This window comes from Tympanuchus pallidicinctus, unplaced genomic scaffold (genome assembly GCF_026119805.1).
Source record: "Tympanuchus pallidicinctus isolate F22 unplaced genomic scaffold, pur_lepc_1.0 scaffold3, whole genome shotgun sequence".
NCBI classification, from domain to species: Eukaryota; Metazoa; Chordata; class Aves; order Galliformes; family Phasianidae; genus Tympanuchus; species Tympanuchus pallidicinctus.
Window position 1 is genome coordinate 82,160,209 of NW_026294747.1, and position 12,278 is coordinate 82,172,486.

Sequence of the window (12,278 nt, forward strand, 5' to 3'; positions counted from 1 at the left end):
TGCAAATCCTGGTGTATTTCTGTTTTCCAGTATTTTACCTGTTCAGTGTGGAAGATAATGGGTATTAATAATTACATCAAGATAGCAGAGGTTAGAGGATGAGGTTTGGGCTCCACCTGGTCCAGTGTGGCCCAGGCAAAATGGTCAAAAAGGCTTTCACAGAGACAGCAACCAGCAGATCTTGTGCAGATGGAAAATCCCTATGAAGTAGGAGGTAGGAGATGGATCAAATCTAAGCCAGATCCTGGCCTCCTGGGAAGAAGAGACTTAGCTTCCAGCTCAGTTACAAAAAATAAACAAACAAACAAACCAGAAGTGAGAAAAAAAAGCAAGCCATTAAATGTGTAGCAAAATAAATGAAGTCTGATTTCCTCCGCCTCTGCTCAGTTACCTGGTGTCCACTAACGTGGCTGTACTGTTATTGTCACTCTCCCAGAGCAGGATGTAAAAGTTTTAATTCTTCAGCATCCTGTTTACATCAAACTTTTAAGAGCTTAATACTTCTGAGATCTCTAACCCTCTCTCAAGTGTAGTTACAAATGACCATGAAATTAAAACATTATTAGAATAGGAACAGAAAGAAAATGCCACTATTTAAGACTTCTTACTTTAAAAAATTGGTCAAAAAATAAAAAGCATTGAAGAATCACTGCATCACATCCAGCTTTTACCTGATATGTTAGTGTGGGGAAAACTTTTAAATAAGCAGGAGAACATTTTTCTCTCCCTTCTGCTGACTCTCAGGTAAGTTATTCTCCAGTCCCGTAAAGTGATAAGAGATAGGGGTCAGACTAGAATAACCTATATTCAGCATGTGGGGCAAACAAGTTCTGGAAATCTGGAGCATGCAGAGACTGCTTCAGAAAGAAAGGTAAAGTGGAGTCATACGTGTCTTGCCTACATGTAAGGCAGACTGCTCCATGACCCCTTACAAACAGGACATGGATTCCACCTGTACTTATCCCTAGCAAGCCCTCAAGGCCCTCCAAAGGAGACAATGGAGGAATGCAGCCAAGGATCCCACTCAATACAGACTATGTAGCCTGTCCTAACAAGGATTTAGCGGCAGCCATGACCCTACAGCACACTTCCAGCAGGTACATTGATTCCAGACTCCACCCTTTGAAGATCCATTTTTCCTGTAACGAGCCTATGACCACTGAATGAAACCACTGGACTTGAAAATCAAAACCCTCATTGCTACTGGTGAGTCAGTTTCTATTACGAGATCTGCTACTGAATATTTTACTTAATGGGGATGATAAATTCCTGGGACCCTCTCCTGACAAAAGTTCAAAATCTCTCCAGAGATTTGAGTCTGTACAAAGTGGGATACTTCTTACCCTGATGACCATAGATTTTGTTTGGTAAGGTATGATACGGTTCTAGGACAATTCATATTGTTTTTTGGATAAAGGCTCATATGGTGGATTTATCACCTGATGACTTCAGGATATGAATGCTAAAACAAACTCTACTGGAGCAGACAATGCAGGGCTGGGAATCTGTGGTCTTCACACTTGCCAAAAAAGCAAGCCCTAGACTGGAGACAAAATACACTCAGGGTCCTTGGAGAGTGGCATAGTGGTCACATTTGCTCTGCTTTCCCGCAGACAGTTTGCCTGAGGAGGCCTGAACCTGTCTGCAGCCAATACTGTAGCTGCCCCTTCAGTTAGTGGGCAAAAGGTTTCTCTTAAAAGTTTACAATGAGGTTGTTTTCCCTTTAGTGGAAACTGATAACAACAACCATAAAAGCAGTTGAAATATTTTTGTTTCTCTCTCTCACTCTCAGATAAAGAAAATAATGGCAGCATAATGAATTGCAAAAGGGAAATAAATCTTCCTGTTAAAAAAAAAAATAAAAAATGAAAAGCTTCAAGAAGGGAAGTTAAGCAGAGAGAGAGTATCACAGTCATTCTTTCCATAGCATTTTGTTTATACATTGAAATATTTCTTTCTGGCTGTGGCATTCAGTTGGCTACAATTTCTAGGTTAATGAGAAAGGCTTCGCACGAATTCCATCTCTGATGTGTGACTGCTGCTTCTATGGCAACAAAATGGACATGAAGGGGGTCCCACGTTTATATTAACTCAACCGCAAGTTGTGCAATATCATTCATATATAAGGTGAAGCCGCTTGTGACTGGCGCAAAGCAACATGAAGTTTAATTTCTATAAGGATGGAGCTTTGCCTTGAGTGAGCCCTTACAAATGCAGAGGACTTATCATTACAGATTCTGTAGTTTTGCTCTGAAGACAGACTCACTCCGAGACTCAGAGGCATCAATTGATACATATGTACCCATCTGACAGCACCTGTGGGCCTGTCACCTCAATTCTAGTGACACGTGCTTAACAACTGTCCATTCATGCTTCCTTTTGTCATCCAGACATGCTGATCTCTTTGGAAATAAGCTACAGGTTGGCAGGGAAAATTGACTAACCCAGACACTGGCTTGAATAGATATAAATAAATAGATCTAGATGTTGATATAGATCTTAAACGAATAGATCTAGTGACATTGTTCTGAATTACTTGGATTCTGTAGGACTTCCTGTACTTCTCACTGAAGCATAATATTGAAGTTAACTTCACAGAACACAGAGATATATGTCATGGAATGACAGAGGTTCCATAACAAGCAGAAATACAGTGCAGTTTATTTCATGAGAATGTAGCTGCACGGTGATTAATTTCACCAGAACACAAAGGATAATTTCTTTCCAGTTCTGGGTGCCATGGGAGTCTTCAGTATGTGCGTTCACTTCTGTAGCCCATCCGAGATGTGATATCTAAGCAAATGAAGTTTTAATTCCCTACATATGACCACTTTGCTTGTTTACAGAAGCCTCCTCACTTTCTTATTCAACTGAAATAAAATATTTTGAGACGTAACACTGCTGTGTTCAAGCCTGGAACCTGCCACTCTGGTTTTATTCATTTATACTTTTCTTCTTCTAAATGAAGAAATCAGAAATGATGTAGAGAGAGTCTAATAAATGTCTCCAGGATGGTAGGACTGCAGCACAGCAGGTAGAGCCAGGTGCAGGTAGGGGGTTCCACTGACAGTCAGAGACACAGCAAGGGACAAGCCAGAGCCCAGTAGTGGGTTCAAACAAAGTTGCACTGTGAGACCATGATGTCTATGACAAAAGTGGGGAAAAGACTGGTGGCCCCAGGCTGTCCTGAAATGGGGATCATCAACCTGCAGATGGTGGTGAAGATGCTGGAGTGAGACTGATCACCAGTAAGGCTCATTGCTGGTTTCAGTGTTCTGTCCCTTCTTTAAGGGCGGTATCTTCTAAACTAGGGAAGATGACATGGATAATGCCACTATCTTTAATATACTTTGTCACTTTGTCCATTGGAAAGCCATCATCCTGACCTCTCCAGGTGTATAACTATGAGGAGTGCTTCTCATTTTTACATGCATCATTAACTTTTTGAATTGGAGAGGAAATCTGGAGAAGGCTTTGAGGATACCTCATTGCAGCTTCCCAGTATTTAAAGGGAACTTACAAACAGGAAGGAGACCTACTTTTTATGAGGGCATATACTGATATGACAAAGGAAAATGGTTTTAAACTAAAAGATGAGACATTTTGATTAGATATTAGGAGGATATTTTTTATTCAGAGAATGGTGAGGCGCTGGCATAGGCTGCCCAGAGAACTGGGGTGCCCCATCCCTGAAGAAGCTCAAGCCCAGGTTGCATGGTAGCATCCCTGCCCTGGAACAGGATGGTCTTTAAGGTCCCTTCCAACTCAAGCCATTCTATGGTTCTATGACTTCCATGATTCCGTGATACCAGTCACCCTATCTAATTAGCTTTGAAAAAACCAGCAAGAATCAGGATAATTATTTTAGCCTTCCCACAGTATATGCCCTACACGTCATCTCTGCAGAATGCTACATTCTTCAGGTAACTTTTCTGAAACTGAGCATTCTTCTTTTATTTTGCATAAGATATTTTGAGTGAATGAATTTGAATGAATTTTTCTGATGCAAAAGCAGTTTGCAAGCCACCAATGAAATTCCTACACTCCCACAAGCACAGGGAGCCAACACAGTTTCTTCACATTCCTATGACCGTCACGGAGATTGGACATACGTGGCAGATGGGCCCTGTGCTGGTACTCTGCCCAGGAAATAAATTTCAGCTTCAAATGTCAGTTGCTAACTTCAGAGGCTGAAAATCTGACTCACAAGCTTAGTCCATTTGGTGTCCCCTGCAGAACTGTTCTTCAGTGGTGAGGAGAGGTGGAATAATGTAGAAGTTGACAGACATGCAGCTCAAGGTTTTAATATTAAAGCTGGGATGCAAAGCTCATTGTAAACTGTGAGGGCTTACTCAGCAGGAAAGGAGCTATGGAAATTCTTGCAACGGGAAAACTGAACTTTCTTTCTCCAACTTCATTTCAGACTGCACAAACATCACAGGAAGAAAAAAAAAAAACAAAAAGAAAATGAAAGAGAGCTTCTGAATCTTCTTTAAATATTTGTCCTCTCACTCCTCCAATCTAAAGGGTAAAAGTGACTGTCATTAAAAGAGAAATGTCCTTTCTTTTAGAAGAAAATTATATAAAAAAAAAAAAAAGGAAAATTGATAGTAGCCCTTGAATAAACATCTAATAGGATTTCAGAGTTAAGGTAAGACTATACAGTGATTTAGTCTTGATTTGCATGTTCATAAGGAACGAACCTTCCATTAAAAAGAGAATGAAACCATATCCAAAGGCAGCCATTTTTTTAGCTTTGGAATATCTTTTTTTTTTTTTTTTTTTTTTTTTTAACCAATGTACCTCCACCAATCTGTTGATTCCTATTGTTTTTTGTTTGATGTCAAGACAAAGTTCCTGGGGTAGGAGGCTGGAAAAGAAAATACAGTCTCTTCCTACAAACTGTTAGCAGACTCTTGCTTTGCTTTGCTCACTTTAAGTATTTTGCTTAGTTTGGCTCAATGCTCTGTTTTTTCTGGAAACCTCTCATTTTTCTTTCAGTCTGCCTTCCAAAACCACAGAGCACTGAAAAAGAATTTCTACTATGGCTCATCTCTACTTCAAGGAATGTTAACTTTATACACTCCTATGTACCTGTACCCTATATTTTCAAGACTACATTCTCACAAACAAATAATATTTATCATGTTTTTATTTATTGAAAAGCAAAGGTTAGAAGTTTCAGCTAGCTAACAGGGGACGATCCAGCTGGCATCTCTAATGGAAATGATTACCACAAAAACATTTGTGATCACTTAAGCGTGGGCTCCCATGATGCTTAGCAGAAAAGGCTGAAAACAGTTCAAAATAGATGTAGTACAATCTAAACAGGAAAGGCAGAAATGAATGACAATTTGCAGCAAACAGAAAAAAAGTCTTTCTCAAAGTCCGCTAGCTAGAAGATTTTAAAAGTTATTTCAGCAACTCTGTTACAGATACATGGAAAATTAACACGTCTGGAACCTACATATATTCTGCAGCTCAGCTGCAGTCAACCACATCTGTTTCTGGTTTAAGTTATACCTCGCTCTGGCATGGATTCAAAGAGCAGTAGTGGAAGTGAGTCTGGGTCTAACTTGGTGGAGTAAATGGATGCAGCTCTGCTGAGAGGTCTGAAGTGAAATCAGATCATAATGTGGTGCTACATTTCTAGCGAAATATATTTCTAGAGTTTTCCCTCCCTTTTACTCACTTTGTGATCAATCAACTCTTCTGCACAGCAAAAGTAGACTCCATAGCTTAGATACAGGCTTGAGTACTGTAACTTTATTTAAACTTCTTTGTAATGGTCTGCTGAAAAATACAGTTTGAACACTATTATATTCAGGAAGCAGTTTGTGTTCCTATCAGGACGCTCTCTTTTTTTTTTTTTTTTGCATTTAAGAGGGTTAGTCATATATTTAAAACATTATTTAATTAAGATCTGAGAACATATACATGTGTGTGCATTGGCACATATGTTTTGGTCACTCGTGAAGATTTTCTGTAGCCTATTTTTTATTATCTCAGAATTGTGCAGTGGTGTGGAAGTAATTAAGCACAAAACAAACACAGAGCTACTGGTCATGAATGAGTTAAATTTTAAACGTTCATTAGAATTACAGGAATAACAGAGGGTTTTTTGTGTGTTTCTTTAGTATATATTTTTAAAATTCAGTCCTGGCAATCACAGTGATTTGCAGATAAAGATTTCTTTTCCTCCCTTTTGAAAGAAAAATACTGGGCAGATATGACTGCTGTATAAGCATGTCAATGCTGAGTGACCAGTCCAGTCCTGTATATTCCTGACACAACCAGAGCCACTTCAGAATGTGTTCATTAAAGGTTTTTATCAAGCTGTAGCATACAGAGAAACGAAGCACTGCTTTACTGTTTATGTTCAGTTTGTCTTACCTATGCACAGGTTAAGGAACAGCCTCACTTACAGCTGTGTGACATAGTCCAGGACAAAGCACAGGCTGGCTCATCTCAGGCATCACTGCAGCCCTAGGAATGAGCAGGAATGCCTGGGATCAACCTGCACATCCACAGCACCTGCTGCGTCAGAAAAGGACAAGTCAGACATTCTCCTAGGGAGATAACACAGAGGGACTTGTTCAGAATATTATTTCAGTCCATGAATCCTAACAGTATTTAAGAGAAAAAAAAAATTACATGAGCTTTCCCTGTCAGCCAGCATAGGAATCTCCCTTTCATCATCATGCAGAGTGCCACGAGCTCTCCCCAGGAACCAGCTCTCCCAGATCCCAAGGAACTCTGTCTCCCAGCCCAGACAGGCAGTGAAGCAGGACTTGTGCCTCCCAGGTGCTGCAGCAGCATGGCGGGGCTCACCGCCTGTGGGGGCTCAGCCAGAGGCTGCTGCTTGCTGAGCTTAACCAACAGTCTTTGCCTGCTTGGGGGAGTGTGCGAACACTGCCACATAGTATTTTATATTTCGTGTTCAGGCTGTTGGGGGAGGGCAGAAGGAGGCTCTTCTCATTTTTTTCTAAGAGCTAAACAGGCCATGCAGCCTCAGAAAAGAAACGTAATGATGAAAGAATCCTATTGCAGCAACAGCAGCAGTGCCACATGGATAGCGCTGGAACAGAGCGCTCTGCCTGAGACAGAAGCAAACGTGGCTCAGCAGTCAGTTCTCCATCCAAGACTCTGGCTCTCAGATAGAGCAATTTCAGGGAAACTTTGCCACAGTCCTGTCAGGATCAGTAGCCTTTATTATGAAAGCATATCCTATTCATTTCTCCCCTTCCTTCATGCCTCCAAATCCCTTTGCTGAGGCACTGCCTGCCAAAGCTCTTCAGGGTCATGCTGACAGAAATTAGAAGAAACTTTTCAGACATCTGTACCACCAGGTCCGTGGGCTACAAACAGGTGCTTCTGTCCACTCTCCTCTTTAGAAATTGATGTCTTAATAAGGTTTATCAGCCTGTTTCACGACTGAAAACTGTAACTGACTCCAGAGAAATAAAAAATGAAAAGGAAACTGCATCCGATATACAATACAGTAAGAAGAGGAGGCCCATTCCGGTAGATGTTCCAAGCAACTTCCAATATCCCATCAGTGACTCCTCAGTCTCATTAAAAATCAATCTTCATGAGATAAAGTTATTTCCAGCCTTAGACAAGTGCTGAAGCCAATTTTCCAGTTACTTTCTGGGTTGGTTTTTTTTTTTTTTTTTTTTTTTTTTTTGTGGAATTTTCTCATTTTTGATATTTCTATCAAAAAGATTTCCAGAGAAAGCTCATCACTTTTCTGATATTTTGCTAGAAAAAAATACATGTTTTATTTTCACTCGCACCAGAGGGTTGGAGTCGTCAAAAATAGGATCTTTTTTAAGAAATGTCTGTAGCCAGCTGAGGTCACTTGTGCTGAGCCCAGCTTGAGCACAGAGGTCCTTCTGGGAGCAGCAAGGCAGGGAGGTTAAAAGGGTTAAAGTCCTGAAACACAATCCCTCTAGCAGTGACCCTACCCCAAGCTGTAGGAACAGAAGTAATCTAAACTGCCACTGAATCTTGGTCAGAATGATTGTTTATACTCCGCATGTGCAGAGGCACTTTACACTTTCATAATTTAATCCCAGTTCTAAAAATATTTTGTATTTTCCTTTAGCTGCATGTCCTGGAGTCAGGTGACTAAATACATATGTAAGATTTACATTTGAACAAAATCAAGTTCATCTGTAACATGTATGTTCAAAAAAACAGGGAATGAACAGAGGAGGCCAAGTGTGCACATCATATTTCAGATATCATGATTTCTAAATCAGTCTCGTGATGAGAGGAGGGGATAGAAGACACTAAGCCAAGGATCACTTGTATTATCAGAAATGAGATCCCAAATCATCCCTCCATGGTGCCATTCACAGCATCTCACCCTGAACCAGGAGCCCTGGTAATCTTTTATTATAAGAACCTGTGGAGTGACTTTAATATATATTCTAAAATAATAAAAAACAACTTGGGACACAAAATGTATCTGTTGTGGACCTCTGGAACACATGTAGAGTAATAGCCATGTATTTGTCTGTCAATAGGAAGTTACACTAAGCTGAGAGATGATACTGCCCAAGAAGCACAGTGCACACGATGCAGTTAAGATGGCTGAATTGCCACTGGAGTCTAAAATGAAAATTTCACTCGATATTGTGTTTAAATAAGAGGAAGGTTGCTAGATGCCACAGACAGTTTAAAACTACAGTGCAAGCATTCCTTCCCAACTGCCTTTCCTAGGTATCTTAGCATTGTAGATATATTTAGTTCTTTAATGTGTCTGGTTAAAAAAGCCCTGAGCTTTGTGGATTTCATTGAAAGGTAAGTGGTCATTATGCTGACCAAAGGGTGTGCCCTTCTCTGAGCTTTCAATTTTGGGGTCCTTTCTTATATGCCACAAGCTAGCTGCCTGTGAAATGCTGCACAGCACTGATGAGAAATGAAGAAACAGGAAAGCAGGAAGGTTTTGGTATCCAAAGGTGTTTCAAACAAAGCAGTTAACTCAGCCCTGTATTATTCAGACCACTGTACTCTTCAGGTGAGCTAAAGCATACAGCTGTCCACTTCTGCTCAGGCTTCCATCTGAGACTAATGTCTCTTCTCTTCTGAAGGGATGCACAAAAGAGTGGCTTAAATATAATTATTTGCAGTCAACAACAATTGCCTCTCACATTTCTGTAACAGCCTGAGTTTCACTTCCATCTCCCTGCCCTCTGACTGCACTCCAGAATAAGGAGCATGCTCAGGATGGATTTGTTCTGCCTGGATACTGAAACTAAGGAGCTGCAAGCAGCTTTAGTGAGAGGAAGGAGGGGAGACGGTTGCAGCCATACAGAGCTTTCAGAGGGCTGGACAGATACTGTACTTCCCAACAGCTGCACTGCATCAAGGCAAACCACAAAATAGTTTTGCAGCTACTCCCCAGAGCACAGTGGAAACAAAAGTCAGACAAGGCTGTTAGGGGTGTTTCTTTTTAATGGTGGAAGGCAGGACACAGAAAGGAAGGAAAGAACAAAACACTGTGACAACACACCACTGTGTATAGGCTGCTGTAAACATATAGGTAGCTGGCAGGAACTTGTAATATCAGGTGTTACCCATCTGCTGTGATTCATATGCTGAATTTACAGGATGGAATTAACGGAGCAGTCAGATACAGTACCAAGTTACCAATATGGGCGTCAGCAAATGTAAAGGAATATCTGAAGATGTAAACAATGCTGATTATTCAAATTGATGGCACTCTGGAAAAAAAAAAAAAAAATCATTGAATTTACTGGTTACTCCAGATTAAAACTAGTGTGCATGAGGGAGCCTTTTCTGTTACTTTTCAGAAAACTGATGTCAGTTATTTGGTATTTATTCTCTTTCACTTACAGTTTGTGAAAATACAGCTCCTGTAGTAAGAAAAATATGCCTTTCTGTGCTTTTAGCTATTCAGATGCTCAAGTACTAATGAGAGAGTTAAAAAAAATAACTCCTCCCCAAGACCTAAAAAACTGCAGCTGAAATGGTAAGAATGTCTGAACTGGTCCTGTCTCCCTCCCTGCCCCCATTCTTCAGACTGTACTTAACTTACATAAACTATTTGGGTTGGAAAACATTCCTTAGGTCTATTCTGACTCATGATTTCTCTGCTGCTTTAAGATCCTTAAAGCACCAAGCAAATCATCATGAGTTTCAATCTACCTAATCTGACAGAGAAAAAAAAAAGTCAAAGAGGCAGCTCCTCAGTTCCTCGAGCACAGAGAGCTCAGTCTGAAGCCACTGCGTTGGGTGATGGCTGCTGCTGCATTACGCAGGGGCCCATTCCTAGATTTCCAAGTTGCAAAGCTGGATGCAGAACATTCCAACATTTTTTCTACTTAAAAAAAAAAAAATGTTGGAATCAGTACATCAAAATGTAGCCTTTGACCAGTGCAGAATAAAAAGACTGGTAGTTCCACATAAAAACCAAAAGGAAATTGATGGTGTAACAGAGAGCACTGCTCTGGTATTGACACTACAACAAAACTCTCATCTCTTTAAGATTAACACGTTTACTTACCAAACAGTTCCACAAAGAACAGATGTAGGTTCTCCTCTCAAAGATAGCACAATGAACTTCGACAGTCATATGGATTTAGACAGAAACAGGTATAAACCCATGCATACAAATCAAATCAGTAGTTTAAGATATGGTTACACAGAAACTATTTATGGCATTGTCAATAGGCACATGTTCAGTTCACATAAAATGCAAACTAACACAATTTACCTTATGCTTTAAAGGAATGGGAATCAAGTAATCTCATTTTCTTATGTTTGTCACAGATTTCTTAATCTCACTCAGAGATTGCAGCTCATGCCAGTGCCAGATCCCCTGTTAAACCACTGGTATGCATTACTTGTGATCTTGTTGTATGCAAAGACCGGAGAAGACTGATAGGGCTCCACATTTCATTTGCTGATTAGTGTGACCACTTCCCATCCTGGGCCAGCAGCTCTCAGTTATCCCATCTGCATGGGTATCTACACAGAACAATCCAAACATCATGTGGGAAGTGATGTCCATTTCATGCCACATCTGTGTCCATGCACACAGAGCCAGCTGTCTGCTGGCACAGCCCCTGACACCTTGCTGCAGCATCTCCCACATTGCACACTGCTCCTGCTTTCTCTCACAGCTGGCACGCAGCTGCAGGTCCAGGCCCATCAGGAGAGAGGCAGATGTTCAGTGCAGGATGAACAGCAGCCATCTCACAAAGCTCACCTGGGTGAGCATATCCAGCATCAAGCTCACTACACACTGCTGCACAGTCCAGAAAGGATACAGGAATCCAAATCAGCTAGAACGCTATGGATTATGGAACAAGACATGGAACACTTATAAATTATGGGACAAGTCCAGTAACAATGAACTCTGCTCGTGTGCTGCTTTCTTGAAAGGTGGTGATCTGTACAGCAGATGATGACTAAAGGATGGTTCTTGGAGTATTAATACTTGGTGAGACGTAATTACCACATATAGTTAGAGCTGAGTGAATAAACTCAACACTGAAGGCTCTAACTGGTTTTAGAGCTCAGTGATAGCTTCTGCTTGTGCCAAAATATTAACATTTCTGTGTCAGTTGAAGGTAAGGCAAGGCTGTCTAGAGGAAGAATATTTAGCTCCATTGTTGAACTTCCTATCTTCAAAGTCCTTTGCCAGCATGAAGCTATTAGTATGCCTCACACATCTGTCAGTCATGTAAATGAAGGTTCTTACAGGCATCCTGGAGGGGAAGAAGCAGAGATCCAGGAGGTAAATTACCAGAGGTTTTCTGGTAAATTGGTGGCTTCACATGAAGCTAAATGTTTAAGTGTTGGTTTTATGGCCAATACCATCGTGCTGCCTTTTTGTATTACTTGTTTGCAAATATTTCATTTGTTGCGTGAATTTAAGAAATTATCTGAAAGCTTAATGAACCTTTGAAATTAGGAGATTTGAGCTCTGTTAAGTTGGCAAATAGGGTGTGTACCTCACTAATCTGAATCCCTTGGCAATATTAATGACCTGAAATCTGAATACTGGGGCATGTGATAGGCTTATTTTGCAAATTATTAAACAAAATTCTGACCAAAATTTTATTAACTGCTAAGCAAAGCTGTGGAAAGTGAAAAAACAACATGCCAAGAGCAGAAAACTATGAAACTAATACCCCAGAGAGTGAATGTAAAGGTGCTCGTTGCTTCATTCAGTCTAATTTTGGCAAAGATGTTGAAAATGAGAGCCAAATTCCTGTCATTTTTAGTAGTGTGATCCTTGCACC